The 21,707-nt window shown below is 39.0% G+C and overlaps 1 protein-coding gene across 3 annotated transcripts in view; it reads left to right on the plus strand.

Annotated features, from left to right (window-relative positions):
• The window catches only part of rnf213a (ring finger protein 213a), a 377,172-nt gene that overhangs the window by 6,284 nt on the left and 349,181 nt on the right, over positions 1 to 21,707 (plus strand). The gene's annotated exons all lie outside the window — the stretch shown is intronic.

A 21,707-nucleotide genomic window follows, 5' to 3' on the forward strand; every position in this document is an offset into this window, starting at 1 on the left:
GCCTATAACCCTTTCATAGAAGAACAGCAGCAACAAGCACCTGTTGGTCTCACATCCACTCCCGTCAGTGCAACACAGTACTTTCTGCCTCACCTTGTGCTGTTTCACTGTGGTTTTATGCTCAATTAGCAAGACTAAATATGTCACACACATTCATTAACACTAGAATTACCAGAGCCTATGAAAAACTTGTAGAACTGGCCCACCTTAAATTCCATTTCACCGCTCCGTCAACGTATTTTTTCCTGTAAATGTGCCGCTAAAGACAAGCAGCAAGCAGCTTAGTATCCCATCCCCCCTACTGCCATAGAACGTATATAATGTTCTCTCAGCTCATGCCTTGATTGATTATCTGGGAGTGAAGTGCTGTGTGGAAATAACAGATCATTATTTTGAACATTTGCATTTCATGTGTGTTCCATTTCTACAATAATCTGTGTAAACTCACATTGTTAAAACAGCAATGTTTTTCATATTTTAGTAGTAAATGACAAAATGTTGGCATAAACTATATAATGTGTGAAGTCTGAAGTCCAAAGATCAAATAAACACTTTCACAAAAGGTTCAAGGGAGGAGCAACAGCTTCTATGGTGTAGCGGTAAGATTTGCTGACTTGTAATCAAGAGTCCCTGGTTCGATTCCAACTGCCTCCAATATTTGCCATTTTCAGTAGTGAGGTGCTCTTATTGTTAATATTATACAGTACACACATACATTTGGTTTGCATCTGTAACAGACAGTGTACATTTATAGGACTTGTAAAAGTTACCATTTTTTTTTTTCACTTTCATTCTCTCAGTCATGATGCATACTACCGCCCTAGGGATCTGACGCTGTTAGTTTTTATTTGAAACCGAGAGTAACTGTAGATGTGAGTGGTGCTTTAAGGCAATGGAACTGGACATTCTCTGATCTGGAGGGATAAAAGCTGACACTGAAATGCTGGTGGATCTGCCTTCTTTGTATCTTACCGTCACTTGATTTTTTTTAATTCAGTTTTATTGATTGTTCCTGCTCACACTGAATTAGTATGCACCTTATGGTCTATGATGTCAAGAAAAAAAACCAAACAGAAACATAGATATATATGGTATTTGGAATTATTCATTTTATGACCTGTATAGTACATTTCGGAAAACATTGTGGCATGGATATAACATTATTCATATTCATTCGCATAACATCTTGTGGTTGTAATTGGTGGCTGCGTTTTTTTATTTTTTTATTTTTTCTTCCCGATCTTTCCAGTCTCCATATTGCTGTATGGGGCTGTTTCTTTTTATACTCCAGAACACGGAGAGGAAAGAATAGCATATAGCGCTGAACTGACCTCTTACTATCATCAGATTCAAATGTTAACAGTTCGCACATACGCAAGGACCATCCTTCCTACATTTACGACATGTGTACCTGTTGCAATGTACACACCTCTCTCTATGCTGCGGTTTCTATTACACACCTGAAAGAAAGAGACAATATATGTAATATTTTGAAGAAATCGTTTTATGACCTGAATAGTACCCAGTATTCTCCCTAGCATCATTTAGCCGGGCTAATTTAATTGAGCCACAGACCTACAGGCACAGGCAGATCTAATGATCTGCAGAGATGGCAGAGAGGGCGGGCAAATATTTTAGAAGCAGGATCGCATGTGGCGAGGGGAGTGCCGCGGGGCAGAATGTTGTCGTCACTCGATGCTGAACAAGCTAATAGCGGAGACGAGGCGGAGCGGAGTTCAAAAGCAAAGAGTATGGGGAGGTGGGCATTCGAGAGGGGGCTGTACTTGGTAATAGCGATGGCAGAGCAGCTTAATACAGTAGCAAGGAGTATGGAGAGGTGGACGGGCGACAGGGGGCTCTACATGCTAATAGTGGGAGCAGAGTGGCAGTTAACTAACAAAGAATATGTGGAGGTGGACAGGCGAGAATAGGACTGATAAAATAAAAAAGTCCAGTGGAACCAGCCTGTCAGATATCAGAAAAATGGTGTCAGGAAGTGACGTATCTGTTCTCAGTGGCAGTGCAGTCTGTATAGCGTACAGCTTGCACTCTTCTTGTTCAGTACATAGCAAACCAATATATATATACAGTTGTTTAAGCATTAGGTGTGTTCTATGTGCAAAAATCCTTGTAGCACTCACTGTGGTTACTGTTAAAGTGACTCCCTCTGCCGTTTTTATATTTGCTCATATTTGGACCTGCGTCCATATTGCAAAAAGTGTGCAGAGACCCTTGCAGCACACACTGTGTCCTGAGCAAAAGTTTTGTCACTGAATTGCTGAGGGTTTTGTTAAAGTGACCCATCTGCCATTCCTTTTTTTGTTCATATCTTGCCCTGCCGTAGTGCAAGTGTGCATTGAATATCCAACAGGCTCCCACTTTCCCACTAAAAAGTCTTATTCATAGGTACTTTTAATATTTTTTCCAAACATTTTACCAACATGAGTAAGAAAAGTGTTCAGGAAAGAACATTGCTCAGTTTTTTCAGAAAAGAGACGGAACAAATTAATGAAGGTGCAGCGTCAACTCCTGATGTGGCAATTTCAGACAAAGACATTGCAGAGGTTAGGAACATATTGAGGAAATGGAAGACCACAGGCTCAGTCCAAGTTAAGGCTCGAAGTGGCAGACCAAGAAAGATTTCGGATAGACAGAAGCGACGAATGGTGAGAATAGTCAGAGTCAACCCACAGACCAGCACCAAAGACCTACAACATCATCTTGCAGCAGATGGAGTCACTGTGCATCGTTCAACCATTCGGCGCACTATACACAAGGAGATGCTGTATGCGAGAGTGATGCAGAGGAAGCCTTTTCTCCGCCCACAGCACAAACAGAGCTGCTTGAGGTATGCTTAAGCACATTTGAACAAGCCAGCTTCTTATGGAATAAGGTGCTGTGGACTGATGAAACTAAAATTCAGTTATTTGGGCATAACAAGGGGAGTTATGCATGGAGGAAAAAGAACACAGCATTCCAAGAAAAACACCTGCTACCTACAGTAAAATATGGTGGTGGTTCCATCATGCTGTGGGGCTGTGTGACCAGTGCAGGGACTGGGAATCTTGTCAAAGTTGAGGGACGCATGGATTCCACTCAGTATCAGCAGATTCTGGAGACCAATGTCCAGGAATCAGTGACAAAGCTGAAGCTGCACCGGGGCTGGATCTTTCAACAAGACAACGACCCGAAACACTGCTCAAAATCCACTAAGGCATTCATGCAGAGGAACAGGTACAACGTTCTGGAATGGCCATCTCAGTCCCCAGACCTGAATATAATTAAAAATCTGTGGTTTGAGTTAAAGAGAGCTATCCATGCTCGGAAGCCATCAAACCTGAATGAACTAGAGATGTTTTGTAAAGAGGAATGGCCCAAAATACCTTCAACCACAATCCAGACTCTCATTGGAACCTACAGGAAGCGTTTAGAGGCTGTAATTTCTGCAAAAGGCGGATCTACTAAATATTGATTTCATTTCTTTTTTGCGGTGCCCAAATTTATGCACCTGCCTGATTTTGTTTGAACAATTATTGCACACTTTCTGTAAATCCAATAAACTTCATTTCACTTCTCAAATATCACTGTGTGTGTCTCCTATATGATATATTTAACTGACATTTTTTATCGTAACAACCAACGATTTATACAGGAAAATAATGACTATTAACAAGGTTGCCCAAACTTTTGCATCCCACTGTATATATAATAATATTTTCACATCTCCTTGGCTGCACCCGCCGCAGATTGTCAATGAAGCAATTGAGAACGATCGCACCCACACGTGCAGGTACGACTCGCCCCAACTACCTCATTAACTCCCCGCGGTCCTGCAATCACGCCCATGAAGAGCGACACGGCTAAATCTATGGATTTAAAACTGGACTCTTTTTTGAAGCTACGGACCCACTATACCACATTCTTTTCGATCATTACTCCAAAAATGGTAGCCTTTTGATTTTAAAATATGAAAGTAGCAGGCAAGAATAGACAGTTGCATCAAAATGATCAGAAGTCAATCATACAAAGACTTCAGTCCAAAACAGATTTTACTAAAAATGGCAACAACATCAGAGCTCTAAGAGTCGTTTCCAAATTTAGCCAGACTACCTCATATTGAGTTAGTGATCCCAGTGAGCACAGCTGAATGTAAAAGGGGGTTTTCTGCCTTTAAAAGGATCAAGACATGTTTGAGAAATCACATGAATCAAAGCACGCTAAATAATATGCTGATGATGATGATGATAATAATAATAATAAATTCTTTGCATGTATATAGCACTTTTCTCATTACTCAAAAGAGCTCATCAAATGCAGGTTAAGGGCCTTGCTCTCAATGGCCTAACAGATCAGAGTCCCTTCTGCATATGCAAGTTGGCTTTGAAGAATATTTAAACATTTTTCTTAATTAGGTTTCCCATACTTTTTTTTTTTCATTGTTTTCACTTTTCCTCCTGACGGTGACTTGTGCCTCTTGGTTTATGTCATAACAATTGTTATTTAAAATTTTTGTTAGGGTTGCATGATCCTGAATTGGATACTTTTTAAATTTATTAAAAATATTCTGGTGCAAGTGTCAAACCTGACAAAAGGAAGTCATATTGAGCATTGGTAAATAATTAAATAATTTATACTAATAAAAGGCAAAGCCCTCACTGACTCACTCACCACTCACTGACTCATCACTAATTCTCCAACTTCCCGTGTAGATAGAAGGCTGAAATTTGGCAGGCTCATTCCTTACAGCTTACTTACAAAAGTTGGGCAGGTTTCATTTCGAAATTCTACGCATAATGGTCATAACTTGAACCTATTTTTTCGTCCATATATTATAATAGACGTCTGCTCGATGCCTCCCACGTAATTTAGTGCCTGCCCATATAAGGCCGTCCATCAGCGGCAATTCAATAGAAACACTGCCGCTAAATATTTACAGGTGAAGGACTGTGCTTATGCAGACGAAGATGAGATGGTCAGGGTGGTGTTTGGCACAAACTCAGCGAAACTGCGAGAGAAACTTTTAAGTGCCGGGTCTTAGCTAACATTAAATACAGCCATGGACATTGCACGAGATGGCACCAGCACAGCTGGGAACCTTCGATGCATGTACACCGAGCGGCTCATGTGAACTGGACGCAGTGCACAGACAAAAAGCAACAGTTCCAAAGAGTGCTGAACAAAAAACGAATTACACAATTGAGAAGGCAGCAAAATAATATGAAGCGTCTGACACATACAAGCATATTCATAAGTGCAACTACTGCGGAAACCAAGCACACGGTGGAAAAAGTCAATGTCCCGCTAAAGAAAGACCGTGTTAAAAAAAAAAAAAACCCGTGCATGCAGTGTGTCACGTCTCAGATAAAGAGGAAGATGAGCTGTTTATTGATGCAGTAAGAAACGAATCGATGAATGAAACCTGTTATCTTTACAACGATTGACAAACACAGAATGTAACTTGAACACAACACATCCTACAAATACAAACCTGATTGAAAGAAATAATGATAATCAAATCCTTGATGACAGCAACACTCATAACACTCACAAAACAATTACTGTATAATAATTACTGTATATTTTTAAAAGTTCCCTTTTCTTTTTCATAACTTCTTTAACACACTGCGAAACACGTGTGTGTATGTGTGTGTATGTATGTATGTATGTGTGTATGTGTGTATATCTGTTCTCATTTGTTCCTGAATTTCTTTGGATCTTGGCATGATGTCTAGCTTTTGAGGTGCTTTTGGTCTACTTCTCTGTGTCAGGCAGCTCCTATTTAAGTGATTACTTGATTGAAACAGGTGTGGCAGTAATCAGGCCTGAGGTGGCTACGGAAATTAAACTCAGGTGTGATACACCACAGTTAGGTTATTTTTTTAACAAGGGGGCAATTACTTTTCACACAGGGCCATGTAGGTTTGGATTTTTTTTTCTCCCTAAATAATAAAAACCATCATTTAAAAACTGCATTTTGTGTTTACTTGTGTTATATTTGACTAATGGTTAAATGTGTTTGATGATCAGAAACGTTTTGTGTGACAAACATGCAAAAGAATAAAAAATCAGGAAGGGGGCAAATAGTTTTTCACACCACTGTATATGTATGTAATATAAATATATACTAGCAAAATACCCGCGCTTCGCAGCAGAGAAGTAGTGTGTTAAAGAAGTTATGAAAAAGAAAAGGAAACATTTTAAAAATAATGTAACATGATTGTCAATGTAATTGTTTTGTCACTGTTATGAGTGTTGCTGTCATATATATATATATATATATATATGTATATATATATATATGTGTGTATATATATATATATATATATATATATATATATATATATATATATATATATATATATATATATATATATATATATATATATATATATATATATATATAGCTGATTACCGATTGGTTTCGCTCACTAAATGCAAGGGGAAAAAATAAAATGTAGTCTATAAATTATTAAACAGTAAAACATTAACGTTTTGAGTAGTAAAGATACATTCAGTACTACTGGAGTGGTTTCGGGTAAACAACATTTTAAAGACGGTATAACACAATAGGCAAGTAGTACTAACAGCAGCTAAAATGTATATGGATCATCTGTCAGTACTAGATCCCTTTTAAAAGGCGCTATGCGACGGCTGTGGTATAGAAATTATATTTTCTATGTGAACGTCCAAATTTCTGCCTGTGGTAATAATATTAGTTTGCCACTGTCTAGAAAAGGGATCCCGTGTTTGCAGTTGTCTGGGCTACAGCTCATGGGAAGGCGTAAAAAATTAAAGGTGCTTACTTTCATTTAAGGCAGAAGCGCAGTCAGCATCTCAAAGGCCAAACTACATTTTAAAGACAGTATAACACAACAGGTAAGTAGTACTAACAGCAGCTAAAATGTTTATGGATCATCTCTCGGTAGTAGATCCCTTTTGAAAGGCGCTACACGACGGCTGCGGTATAGAAATGACATTTTCTTTGTGAACGTCCACATTTCTGCCTGTGGTAATGTGCCTTACCAGCATTACCATCAATTAAAGAAAATTTGTTTTGTGTTCTCTGCAGTGTTAAGAGAGAGGCTGTATTTTGGGATAAAAGGAAAAAAGGTGTACAGAAAGGAAACTTGCCTTTTTCTTTTACAAAGTGTAGAGAGACGTCTTCGCGGCGGGTCTCGTGTAGACTGGAGAGACAGCCCTGCCATTAACCGGCCGGGATGGCACTGTCGCTCCTCCGCTCCTGTGTGTGTCTTCCGCGACCCGGCACTTAAACATTTTTCTCGCACTTTCGCTGAGTTTGTGCCAAACACTAGTGTATCCCTGACCATCTCATCTTCGTTTGCATAAGGACAGCCCTTCACCCGCGAATCGTTTGCATAAGCACAGTCCTTCACCCGTGAATATTTAGCGGCAGTGTTTCTATTGGATTGCCGCTGACGGACGGCCTTATATGGGCAGGCACTAAATTACAAATACCAGTGGCAGCCTGTCTATGAACTTAATTTAAACTTTAGGTTTACACCGTGCTTTGATTCTGAAGTAGCAGCACTCATGAATATGGTTGTATATGTCACTCGCTCGCTTCTTGTTTTGCTGCCTTCTCAATTATATAATGCATGTTTTCTTCAGCGCTTTTTGGAGCTCTTCCTGGTTTTCTGCGTACTGCGTGATTATGTGGGAGGCGTGATGATGTCACACGAAACTCCGCCCCCCACGGCTTTTGAGCTCAACTCCATTACAGTAAATTGAGAAAAACAGCTTCCAGTTATGACCATTACGTGTAGAATTTCGAAATGAAACCTCCCCAACTTTTGTAAGTAAGCAGCAAGGAATGAGCCTGCCAAATTTCAGCCTTCTACCTACACGGGAAGTTGGAGAATTAGTGATGAGTCAGTGAGTGAGTGAGTGAGTGAGTGAGTCAGTGAGGGCTTTGCCTTTTATTAGTATAGATATATATACCCCGATCTACATACTCTCAAATAGACAAACCACATGCCATGGCGCAATGGTAGAGGCTTCGCCTCTAGCGCCGACGTCCGAGGTTTGATTCCCGAGAGGGTATGCACTGAGTATGTATGCGTGCTTCACGATTCATTTTACCCTTGCATCCCCTTGGTTTGAGACGTATGAAAAAAATATGCGGTTAACACAAAGACAGATCACCAAAATTTATGCAATGATGCCTACATTTAAGTTACATTCCTAGCAAAGACATTTCTGTCCACTAAATAAAAATTCCTTCTTTTTAAAATTTAAATAGAACTTGAACAGATACGATAGTTCATAATATCCACGCCGACTTGCACGTGAGATTGGGAGTCATCCGTTTTAACAAGCAGCGTATTGCACTGATAAGAAATTGCCTGCCCATTTAATTATTTAGGAATGGATAAATAAATTTAAGATTTTGTACAAATGTTTTTCATTTTTCTTCCTTCATGGATTCCAAAGGCGAACCTAATTGCAAGAAATAATGATAATCAAATCCTTGATGACAGCAACACTCATGACAGTAACAAAACTATTACTTTGACAATCATGTTACGTTATTTTTAAAATGTTTCCTTTTCTTAGCACAAGCACAGCTGAGAAGCTTCGATGCATGTACTCCATAACGCGTTAAAAAAAATAACGCATTTAATCACACTTTGCATTCCAAGCAAAGGGAAACTTTTGACAGTGCATGATTTCCTGGTACATCGATTACATTGATGCACACATCAGAGCTACAAAAATGTTAGAGTCGGAATAAAGCGCGTTCCTAGGACTGATCGCTGGCAAAATTCATTTCAAAAGATTACCCGACGGAAGCCTTGATAGAAGCATGGTTTTGTGCACACTGAAAAGCAAGCAAAATTAGATGCATTACAGAAAGCGGACTTTGTGGCTCTTCCTGGGGATCATTGGATTTCCATGACTGTTAGTAATTCTATTTACATCTAATTACAAAATGTTCAATGATCACACTGTTTTAGCCTAATGTACAAAATAATTTTGGCTAAGGTTACTCAGAGTTTAAAGGTGAAGCTGGTCAAATTACCTTTTATTTTTCTGCCTTATTTTTTTAAGGAGAAAAACTGCACTTTATGTTGAAATTTTTGTTATTATTATTTAAAGACAATACCATTCTGAAAATGTACTTAAAGTACTTAAAATACCACTTTATTTTTAAGTCTGGACAATTTTAGCCAGGGATGATATATTTGTTTCTATTTTGAATTGAAATGCAGTTTAAAAGCATTTTTTTTTTTTTTCCAGAAATTAAAAGAGCTTGACTTATTTGATTCTGTCGCTCACTAAAACCCTTTTAAATTAAAAAAAAACATTTGCGATTTGGGGCAAATTTTCATTTGTGAGTACAGCCTCTAATTAATTAGGTTAATTTTTATAATAGAGTCCCACCCCAATATATGTATGTATGTATGTGTGTATACAGTATGTATGTATGTATGTATATATACGAGCTGTGGCAGAAAAGTAATGAGACTGGCAACACTGCAAGCGATCTGGCAACGCTGCGCTGTTGTCCTTGATAGAGCACGTGTATCAGTACCCTCCCATAGCTCAGTGCGAGTTTCAACTCCTTCCATTAACTACGTGATTTTTGTGACTGCTATTAGCGAAGTTGTGTTTTGGTTGTGCGTCACGCAAAAATGGAACAGCGGAATTTGGAGCAACGTTGTGCCATTAAATTTTGTATTAAGCTTGGAGAATTTTTATAAAGACGTCCTTGAAAGGCTCAGAAAAAGGGTCATTCGCGTGAGACCAGACATTGCAGACAAATGGATGCTCCATCATGACAACGCCCCATGTCACACTGCCCTCTCCATAACAGAATTTTTAACCTCAAAAGGCATTCCTGTGGTTCCCCAGCCCCCTTATTCACCTGACCTCAGTCCGTGTCCTCAAAGGACGTCATTTCTGGACTTGAGAAAACATCCAAAAGAGTGTAACGGACATGCTGAAGACCATACCGGTTGAAGACTTACAGCGCTGCTACCAACAGTGGGAACAACGTCTCCATCAGTGTGTAGCTGCCCAAGGGAACTACTTTGAAGGGGATAACATTGATGTTTGAAAAAAAATAAAAACTTTGGTAAATAAAAAATCAGTCTCATTACTTTTCTGCCACATCTATCTATCTATCTATCGATCTATCTACTGTATCTATCTATCTATCTATATATATCTATATTATATATATATATATATATATATATATATATATATATATATATATACTAGCAAAATACCAGCTTCAGGCGTAAGTACTGCATTAAAATTTTTATTAAGAAGAAAATTTTACCTTTTTAAACTGAGGGAAAATATGTCAATAATTATTTGTTAAGGATCTCTTTGTATACCATGTTGTCAGTTCGGCACTCCGGTTGTAACATGACCTAGCTGTGCGCTGAGCTTACTCTTCAGCATGCAATTTACAGTTGGCCATGTGAACAGTAATCTTGTCTCAAATCTCACAGCTTGGATTGCTGCTGTCATAATTGGTTTGAGTGTCATGGTTTGTTTCAATTATGACAGTATTTGCAGGATTTGTTGTATTGAAGTGACATTCGGCATCTGTCAAGTGTTGTAAGCACACAACCGGTTTCAGTGATAAAATCACATCCAGCTTTTGAGAGTTTAAACATTCATAAACATCAAAGTGTCCACTACTGAAATCGTCACCTGTGAATCTAAGATGTTTAAGAGGCATTGGCGGTTGTCGAAAGGTGTAAAATATTTGGCCATTTCGGTACACTTGAAAGCGACAACCGAACAATTCAGCGGCAGCCATCAACTCACATGCAGAACAATAGGTGAAGGGCTTAAGCATTTCACTCTTATAATGCTCCTGTGTAGTATAATTATCTTCTGTACCGTCATCCGTGCACACATTGAACCTGTCCCAGTCATTCAATACATAAGACACAATGTTCCTTTGGATATCAAGAGTGAGCCTGATATGGCCGTGCAATATGTAACAAAGAGAATGGAAAAAGTAGGTGGCATCTCCGGGCATGGAAACCACTCGGTAAGTGATAGTTCTTTGATCGATAGTGATCATCTCGATAGACATGGTAATAGGGGTTGGAATGATAAAGGAAATGGGTACCTGTGCAATGTAAAGTAAGTGTAAAATACCTATACAATAATTTATAATTGTAATAAACAAACAATAAAACAGGAGAGAAGCCGTGGATTAAACAAAAAGGCTGTAGTTATCAGTAGGGAGACGTGAATCCCGTGGCGAAGCAAGGAAGGGAATGTAGAGACTGGAGTGACAGACGGCCTTATATGGGCAGGCAGCCAACAACGTGGGAGGCTTTGGGATGGCAGACCCAACGCCGCCTCACACGGTGACTGAGCTGCAGGCTATGGACGTATATATGTACGTAAGTAGGATTCAGTTACCGTTGGGAACCCGTGTACCAAATTTCTTGAAGATGTACCCATAAGTAACAAAGACTGTTGAAAAGTTCAATATGGCGGCCGACAGTGGCATCATACCACCGAAATAAGTACGTACATTGGTTTCGGTTAGCTCGGGGAAGCCACCTGCCAAATTTCGTGAAGATGGGGCCGTAAATAAGAAAGTTCAACATGGTGGACGTTTTTGACCGTTATGACCGTTATGCGTAGAATTTCGAAATGAAACCTGTTTAATTGTTGTAAGTAAGCTGTAAGGAATGGGCCTGCCAAATTTCAGCCTTCTACCTACACGGGAAGTTGGAGAATTGGAGAATTAGTGACGTTTGGAAAATTCAATATGGCGGCCGACAGTGGTGTCATACCACCGAAATAAGTATGTAAATCGGTTTTGGTTAGTGCAGGGAAGCCAACTACCAAATTTCGTGAAGATTGGGCCATAAATAAGAAAGTTCAACATGGCGGACGTTGTCGACCGTTATCTACCGTTATGACCGTTACTTGTAGAATTTCGAAATGAAACCTGCTTAACTTTTGTAAGGAAGCTGTAAGGAATGAGCCTACCAAATTTCAGCTTTCTACCTACATGGGAAGTTGGAGAATTAGTGATCAGTCAGTCAGTCAGTCAGTCAGTCAGTCAGTCAGTCAGTCAGTGAGGGCTTTGCCTTTTATTATAGACTAGCAAAATACCCGCGCTTCGCAGTGGAGAAGTAGTGTGTTAAAGAAGCAATGAAAAAGAAAAGGAAACATTTTGAAAATAACGTAACATGATTGTCAATGTAATTGTTTTGTCACTGTTGTGAGTGTTGCTGTCATATATATATAACTTTTTTGGGATTTGTTGACACCATGAAATTTTGAATCAACATATTTTTCCTTTAAAATGATACATTTACTCGGATTAAACGTTTGATCTGTCATCTACGTTCTATTACAAATAAAATATTGACATTTGCCATCTCCACATCAATGCGTTCAGTTTTTATTCACAATTTGTTTAGTGTCCCAACTTTTTTGGAATCCGGTTTGTGTGTATATATATATATACACATATACACACACACACACATATATATATCTATCTATCTATCTATATATATCTATCTATCTATATATATATATATCTATATATATATATATCTATCTATATATATATATATATATATATATATATATATATATATATATATATATACTAATAAAAGGCAAAGCCCTCACTCACTCACTGACTCATCACTAACTCTCCAACTTCCCGTGTGGGAAACAAAGCACGATGTAAACCTACACTTTAAATTAAGTTCATAGACAGGCTGTCGCTGGCGTTTGTAATTTAGTGCCTGCCCATATAAGGCCGTCCGTCAGCGGCAATCCAATAGCAAACTCCAACTAAATATTCACGGGTGAAGGACTGTCCTTATGCAGAGGAAGATGAGATGGTCAGGGTGGTGTTTGACACAAACTCAGCGAAACTGCGAGAGAAAGTTTTAAGTGCCAGGACTAAGGTAACATTAAATACAGCCATGGACATAGCACGAGATGGCACCAGCACAGCTGGGAACCTTCGATGCATGTACACCGAGCGGCTCACGTGAACTGACGAGTGCACAGATAAAAGCAACAGTTCCAAAGAGCGCTGAACAAAACCGAATTACACAATTGAAAAGGCAGCAAAAATATGAAGCGCCTGATACATACAAGCATATTCATAAATCCAGCTACTGCGGAAACAAAGCACACGGTGGAAAAAGTCAATGTCCCGCTAAAGGAAGACAGTGTAAAAAAACCCGTGCATGCAGTGTGTCAGGTCTCAGATAAAGAAGAAGACGAGCTGTTTATTGATGCAGTAAGAAACGAATCGATGAATGAAACCTGTCATCTTTACAACGATTGACAAACATGGAATGTAACTTGAACACAACACATCCTACAAATACAAACCTGATTGAAAGAAATAATGATAATCAAATCATTGATGACAGCAACACTCAGTAACACTCACAAAACAAATACTGTATATTGACAGTCATGTTACGTTATTTTTAAAATGTTCCCTTTTCTTTTCTAGCTTTTTAACACACTACTTCTCGCTGCGATACGCGGGTATATATATATGTATATATATATCCCGATCTACATACTCGAATAATGGATACTTTATTCGCCATCAATGATTGTTTTGGTAAAGCCATACTCAGTGTATTCATTAGATGAACGGTAAAAAGTAAGAGCGAGGGGAGGATGACTTATTGAGGCATGCAGGCTGTAGTGCGCGTCAACTCTATCTGAATTGCGATCACATTTGAAAAATATATCTTTTCAAGTTCTATTTAGTCCATATGTGTCAAACTCAAGGCGGGCCACATCCGGCCCGGCGTGTAATTATATCCAGCCCGCGAGATCATTTTATATACTGTATTATTGTTATTAATGGCCCGGGTATATGAAGCGCTGGTAACACAATAAACTACAGATCCCATAATGCAGCGCTTCAGCTGCCTTGCCGAACACTTACCGCGTTAATCAAGTCTAGCTTATGATGCTGCAAGTTATTGCGAAGCTAGCTCACACGATGCTGAAGAGAAAAGTTGATTCTGAAAATAGAGCCTTTAAAACCGATGGGAGGCTGAGTATATGTTTACTGAACCCGTGTGTCTCATTTGTGGAGCTAATGTGGCTGTAATTACAGAATTTAATCTAAGACGGCACTATGAGACAAAACATCAGGGAGTTCTGTGTTGTGGAGATTCTCAGGATGGATTGCAGGTGCTCATCAGTGAGGCTGAAAGACCTGAATGCAATGCAGAAGATACAGAAAGCAGAAGAATTAAATAAGAATCTGACACCAGCGGACGTTTTTACCCGTGCACAATCACAAAGTGATTTCAAGTGAAGTTGCTTTTATGGGAGACACAAATGCACCAGTGCAACTTTCCCTGTTGCCAAGTAATGTTAAACCAAGTCGTCACTACGGTGTTCCCAAATCGCACTTTGCTGATAAACCGGCGCACTGAGTTTGCACGGCGCTTTGGTGACTTTGAAGAACAAAAAGTCCGTCTACATGCGGCTCGAACCTTGTGCATGTTTGGTAGCACATATCTGTGTGAGAAGCTCTTCTCAGTGATAAAGACTAACAAAACAGCACACAGGAGTCGCCTCACTGATGAGCACCTGCAATCCATCCTGAGAATCTCCACAACACAGAACCTCACACCAAACAGAAACAAACCTGTTGCCAAAAAAAGATGCCAGGCGTCCAGCTCTAAAATGACATATGAGCAAAGACAACTTAATGATTTGATTTGTTATTGCTGAAAGGAACACATTTTATTTATATTTCCAGGTTTTGTTATGCAGCATGTTCATATTTGAATTTGTATAATTTTGAAAGGATATATTTTTATGGAGAGCAAAATCTTTTGGGATATTTAAAATCTAAGTTTATTTTTTATATAAATTTACATAAGAGTAAAGAAATTTGAATGTTTGTTCTTTTAAGTTATTTAAGGTTTGAGTTGATTTATTCACGAATAATATTCCTGTCTGTTTTTACCATTCCTACCAAAGATATTTCTGTCGACTAAATAAAAATTCCTTCTATTTAAAATTTAAATAGAACTTGAACAAATACGATAGTTCATAATATCCACGCAGACTTGCACGTAAGAGCGGAGAGAGTTATCCGTTTTAACAAGCAGCGTATTGCACTGATACGAAATAGCTGTGTGTGTATATATGTAGATATGTATGTATATGTATATATATATATATATATAATGTGTGTGTGTGTATATATGTATGTATATATGTATGTATATATGTGTATGTGTATATGTATAGATATGTATATATATATGTTTGTGTGTGTGTAAATATATATATATATATGACAACAACACTCATCACTCACAACAGTGACAAAACAATTACATTGACAATCATGTTACGTTATTTTCAAAATGTTTCCTTTTCTTTTTCATTGCTTCTTTAACACACTACTTCTCCGCTGCGCTGGTATTTTGCTAGTATGTGTATGTATATATATATATATATATATATATATATATGTATGTATATACAGTGGTGTGAAAAACTATTTGCCCCCTTCCTGATTTCTTATTTTTTTGCATGTTTGTCACAGAAAATGTTTCTGATCATCAAACACATTAAACCATTAGTCATATATAACAGAAGTAAACACAAAATGTACTTTTTAAATTATGGTTTTTATTATTTAAGGAGAAAAAAAAAATCCAAACCTACATGGCGCTGTGTGAAAAAGTAATTGCCCCCTGAACCTAATTACTGGTTGGGCCACCCTTAGCAGCAATAACTGCAATCAGGCGTTTGTGATATCTTGCAATGAGTCTTTTACAGCGCTCTGGAGGAATTTTGGCCCACTCATCTTTGCAGAATTATTGTAATTCAGCTTTATTTGAGGGTTTTCTAGCATGAACCGCCTTTTTAAGGTCATACCATTGGATTCAGGTCAGGACTTTGACTAGGCCACTCCAAAGTCTTCATTTTGTTTTTCTTCAGCCATTCTGAGGTGGATTTGCTGGTGTGTTTTGGGTCATTGTCCTGTTGCAGCACCCAAGATCGCTTCAGCTTGAGTTGACTAACAGATGGCCGGACATTCTCCTTCAGGATTTTTTGGTAGACAGTAGAATTCATGGTTCTATCTATCACAGCAAGCCTTCCAGGTCCTGAAGCAGCAAAACAACCCCAGACCATCACACTACCACCACCATATTTTACTGTTGGTATGATGTTCTTTTTCTGAAATGCTGTGTTCCTTTTACGCCAGATGTAACGGGACATTTGCCTTCCAAAAAGTTCAACTTTTGTCTCATCAGTCCACAAGGTATTTTCTCAAAATTTTGGCAATCATTGAGATATTTCTTAGCAAAACTGAGACGAGCCCTAATGTTCTTTTCACGTAACAGTGGTTTGCGTCTTGGAAATCTGCCATGCAGGCCGTTTTTGCCCAGTCTCTTTCTTATGGTGGAGTCGTGAACACTGACCTTAATTGAGGCAAGTGAGGCCTGCAGTTCTTTAGACGTTGTCCTGGGGTCTTTTGTGACCTCTCGGATGAGTCGTCTCTGCTCTCTTGGAGTAATTTTGGTCGGCTGGCCACTCCTGGGAAGGTTCACCACTGTTCCATGTTTTTGTCATTTGTGGATAATGGCTCTCACTGTGGTTCGCTGGAGTCCCAAAGCTTTAGAAATGGCTTCATAACCTTTACCAGACTGATAGATCTCAATTACTTCTGTTCTCATTTGTTGCTGAATTTCTTTGGATCTTGGTATGATGTCTAGCTTTTGAGGTGCTTTTGGTCTACTTCTCTATGTCAGGCAGCTCCTATTTAAGTGATTTCTTGATTGAAACAGGTGTGGCAGTATTCAGGCCTGGGGGTGGCTACGGAAATTGAACTCAGGTGTGATACACCACAGTTAGGTTATTTTTTAACAAGGGGCAATTACTTTTTCACACAGGGCCATGTAGGTTTGGATTTTTTCTCCCTAAATAATAAAAACCATCATTTAAAAACTGCATTTTGTGTTTACTTGTGTTATATTTGACTAATGGTTAAATGTGTTAGATGATCAGAAACATTTTGTGTGACAAACATGCAAAAGAATAAGAAATCAGGAAGGGGGCAAATAGTTTTTCACACCACTGTATATGTGTATGTATACTCACCTAAAGGATTGTTAGGAACACCATACTAATACAGTGTTTGACCCCGTTTCGCCTTCAGAACTGCCTTAATTCTACGTGGCATTGATTCAACAAGGTGCTGAAAGCATTCTTTAGAAATGTTGGCCCATATTGATAGGATAGCATCTTGCAGTTGATGGAGATTTGTGGGATGCACATCCAGGGCACGATGCTCCCGTACCACCACATCCCAAAGATGCTCTATTGGGTTGAGATCTGGTGACTGTGGGGGCCATTTTAGTACAGTGAACTCATTGTCATGTTCAAGAAACCAATTTGAAATGATTCGAGCTTTGTGACATAGTGCATTATGCTGCTGGAAGTAGCCATCAGAAGATGGGTACATGGTGGTCATGAAGGGATGGACATGGTCAGAAACAATGCTCATCTGGCCCGTGGCATTTAAACGATGCCCATTTGGCAGTAAGGGGCCTAAAGTGCCAAGAAAACATCCCCCACACCATTACACCACCACCACCAGCCTGCACAGTGGTAACAAGGCAGGATGGATCCATGTTCTCATTCTGTTTACGCCAAATTCTGACTCTACCATTTGAATGTCTCAACAGAAATCGAGACTCATCAGACCAGGCAACATCACCCGTGAATATTTAGCGGCAGTGTTTCTATTGGATTGCCGCTGACGGACGGCCTTATATGGGCAGGCACTAAATTACAAACGCCAGCGGCAGCCTGTCTATGAACTTAATTTAAACTTTAGGTTTACAACGTGCTTTGTTTCCGAAGTAGCAGCACTCATGAATATGGTTGTATATGTCAGTCGCTCGCTTCTTATTGTTTCGCTGCCTTCTCAATTATATAATGCATGTTTTCTTCAGCGCTTTTTGGAGCTCTCTCTGGTTTTCTACGTACTGTGTGATTACGTGGGAGGCGTGATGATGTCACACGAAACTCCCCCACGGCTTTCGAGCTCAACTCCATTACAGTAAATGGAGAAAAACAGCTTCCAGGTTATGACCATTATGCGCAGAATTTCGAAATGAAACCTGCCCATCTTTTTGAAGGAAGCTGTAAGGAATGAATCTGCCAAATTTCAGCCTTCCACCCACACGGGAAGTTGGAGAATTAGTGATGAGTGTGTCAGTGAGTCAGTGAGGGCTTTGCCTTTTATTAGTATGTATGTATATATAATATATATATATATATATATATATATATATATAATAATATGCCAGCAACACTCATAACAATGACAACACAATTACATTGTCAATCATGTCATGTTACGTTATTATTAAAATGTTTCCTTTTCTTTTTCATTACTTCTTTAACACACTACTTCTCCGCTGCGAAGCACGGGTATTTTGCTAGTTAACTAATAAAAATACAGTGATCCCTCGCTATATCGTGCTTCGACTTTCGCGGCTTCAGTCCATTGCGGATTTTATATGTAAGCATATCTAAATATATATCACAGATTTTTCGCTGGTTCGCGGATTTCTGCGGACAATTGTTCTTTTAATTTATGGTACATGCTTTCTCAGTTTGTTTGCCCAGTTGATTTCATACAAGGGACGCTATTGGCAGATGGCTGAGAAGCTACCCAATCAGAGCACGTATTACATATTAAATAAAACTCCTCAATGATATACGATATGCTTCCTGCGCAGTGCTTCGCACACTTAAAAGCTCTAACAGCCCCTATTGATTTTTGATTGTTTGCTTTTCTCTGTCTCTCTCACTCTCTCTGACATTCTCTGCTCCTGAAGGAGGAGGTGTGAGCAGAGGAGCTGTTTGCACAGTGGCTGTTTGCTAAGAAGGTACGAACGCTCCTCTAAAAAATGCTGAAGTGCTGCCTTCACATTGATCCCTTCATTGCAGCGCTTTATTGCAGTTCTTGCATACTTAAAAGCGCAACAGCCCTATTGATTTTTGATTGTTTACTTTACTCTCTCTTTCTGACATTCTCCGCTCCTGACGCGCACCTTGAAGAGGAAGATATGTTTGCATTCTTTTAATTGTGAGAAAAAAAACAGTCATCTATGTCTTGTCATGGAGCATAGTTTAAACTTTTGACTAAAGGGTGTTATTTCATGTTTAGATGGCTCTAATATGTTAAAAAAATGTATTTAGAAGGTCGTAAACAGGTTTTCAATGCTCTAACTGCGAAAATATTAGATTTATAAATAAAGAATCCTACTTCGTGGAAATTCATTTATCTGTCTGGAGCGGATTAACCGAGATAAACAAGGGTTTACTGTATAACTGTGCGGAGAATATTTATAAACGGTGTGGGAGAGTTTCTAAGGGTTTAAAATATATATAAAAATAACCATACAAACATGTGGTTTCTACTTTGCGGATTTCCACCTATTGTGTGGGGTTCTGGAACGCAACCCCCGCGATCGAGGAGGGATTACTGTAGTGCACATTTAATTTTCCCCTCCACCAAATTTCCTCGTCCTGCCTCACCCGGCTACTTTTTCATGCCACCCGACTGGAAAAATATATCTGGGGAGAACACTGGTACCAATCAGAAAACATCATCGCACTAATGCAATATTATTTGAAACAAACAGCATCAGATTGGGTGTGAATTTATACTGGCACTGTTAATTAAAGTCACAACAGGAGGGGCGGAGGGTTAGAGCAGTATCGTGATTGAGAGAATAAAACTGAAAAAAGCTAACTTTTACAAGTACAATAAATTTATGCCCAATGTCCCATATATTTGTCTCTTTCTTTTTTTCTCTGTGCTGCGTTGACATTGTGCACCAGAAGGCGTGAGCTTATTCAGTGTGAGCAGGAACACGCAGGTGGCCAGTTGCTGTGTGCTATAACAAGCTTGACCTGGTGGCGATCAATCCACATGTACTGTGCAAGGGCCACTGAGAAAAGAAGAGTGTTTCAAGTTCCTTGTAGAGGAACTTCGTTGCTGCATCTTACTAGAAAAGGCGATGGAAAAAGAAAAGGAGGATGCAACATCGACAAGCTTCTGTTCTAAGACAGCCACTTTCCCCATAAAATGAATAATTCCAAATATCATGTATACTTATGTCTTTGGTTTTTTTTTTGACATCATAGACCATAAAGTGCATACTAATTCAGCGTGAGCAGGAACACTCAATAAAACTGAATAATAAAAAAAAAAAATCAAGTGACGGCAAGATAAGAAGGCAGTTTCACCAAAGTTTGTGTGTCAGCTTTTATCCTTCCAGATCAAAGAATGTCCAGTTCCATTAACTCAAAACAACCCTCACATCTACAGTTACTCCCAGTTTCAAGTAAAAACTAATAGCGTCAGATCCCTTGGATGGTAGTATGTATCGTGATCATGACTGAGAGAATAAAAGTGGAAAAAAAAGGTAACTTACAAGTTCTATAGAAGTACACCGTCTGTTACAGACGCAAACCAAATGTATGTGTGTACTGTATAATAACAATTAGAGCAGCTCACTACTGAAAACGGCAAATATAGGAGGCAGTCGGGCTCGAACTAGGGACTCTTGATTACAAATCAGCAAATCTTACCGCTACGCCACGGAAGCTGTTGTACTGCTCTTGAACCTTTTATGAAAGTGTTTATTTGATCTTTGTACTTCAGGCTTTACACATTATATAGTTTATGCCAACATTTTGTCATTTACTACTAAAATATGAAAAACATTTCTGTGTTAACAATATGTTTACACAGATTATTGTGGAAATGGAATACAGATGAAATGCATGTGTTCCAAATAACAATCTATCATTTCCACTCTAAAACTCCAGCACTTCTCTCCCAGATAATCAATCAAGGCATGAGCTGGGAAAACATTCTGTATGTTCTGCGGCAGTGTGGGGGATGGGATACCAGGCTGCTTGCTGGTTGTCTTTATCGGCACATTTACAGGACAAAAGACGCTGACGGAGGTGTGCGAACGGATTTAAGGTGGGTCAGATCAGAGTTTTTTTTGTAGGCTTTGGTAATTCTAATGTTGAAAGATATTAGACATGACTGTAGAAAGTCAGGGTGTACAATAAACGCGTGTGCAAACATATTCGCAATGTACAGAGAGACAGCAACAGGCATGCGCCAATTGCATGCATCAACCCAGTGTGTGAGGGATAGCGCAATCAGAGGTGAGGTGAGGCTCGTCTCATTGCTGTTGCACCTGGCGTTTCTCACCTATATTTGATCAGGAAATGCACAAATTCAGCGATTTTTGACTATAAAAATGATCAAAATTATTGGAATCGTACAGAAAAGAAATTTATAGTATAGACCAGTAAACAAATTTAGTTTATCATTATTAGTTTTTTTACTTTTCATGATGACAGGTGAGGCCGCACGTCCCCGTATCAAGTGCAGTTATTGTGCTAGAGAAGTGCTGGACCTTCACTAAGTACTGCTCCAGCTGGGAACTGAAATTCCGAGACACTTTTCTTCTTTTTGCACGCTACATTTGCTTTTATTATCTTTGTTGTAGTTAAAGTATTTCCACACGTTACTTCCTCGCTTTCTACCTACAAACTTCTGTGCAAAACTCGCTATTGTCAACCACAAGTGCTTACTGCTAAAACCCGACTTGCCAAATGTGCTCAACAAACAAAACATTGGT

This window comes from Polypterus senegalus, chromosome 17, assembly GCF_016835505.1.
Source record: "Polypterus senegalus isolate Bchr_013 chromosome 17, ASM1683550v1, whole genome shotgun sequence".
NCBI lineage: Eukaryota > Metazoa > Chordata > Cladistia > Polypteriformes > Polypteridae > Polypterus > Polypterus senegalus.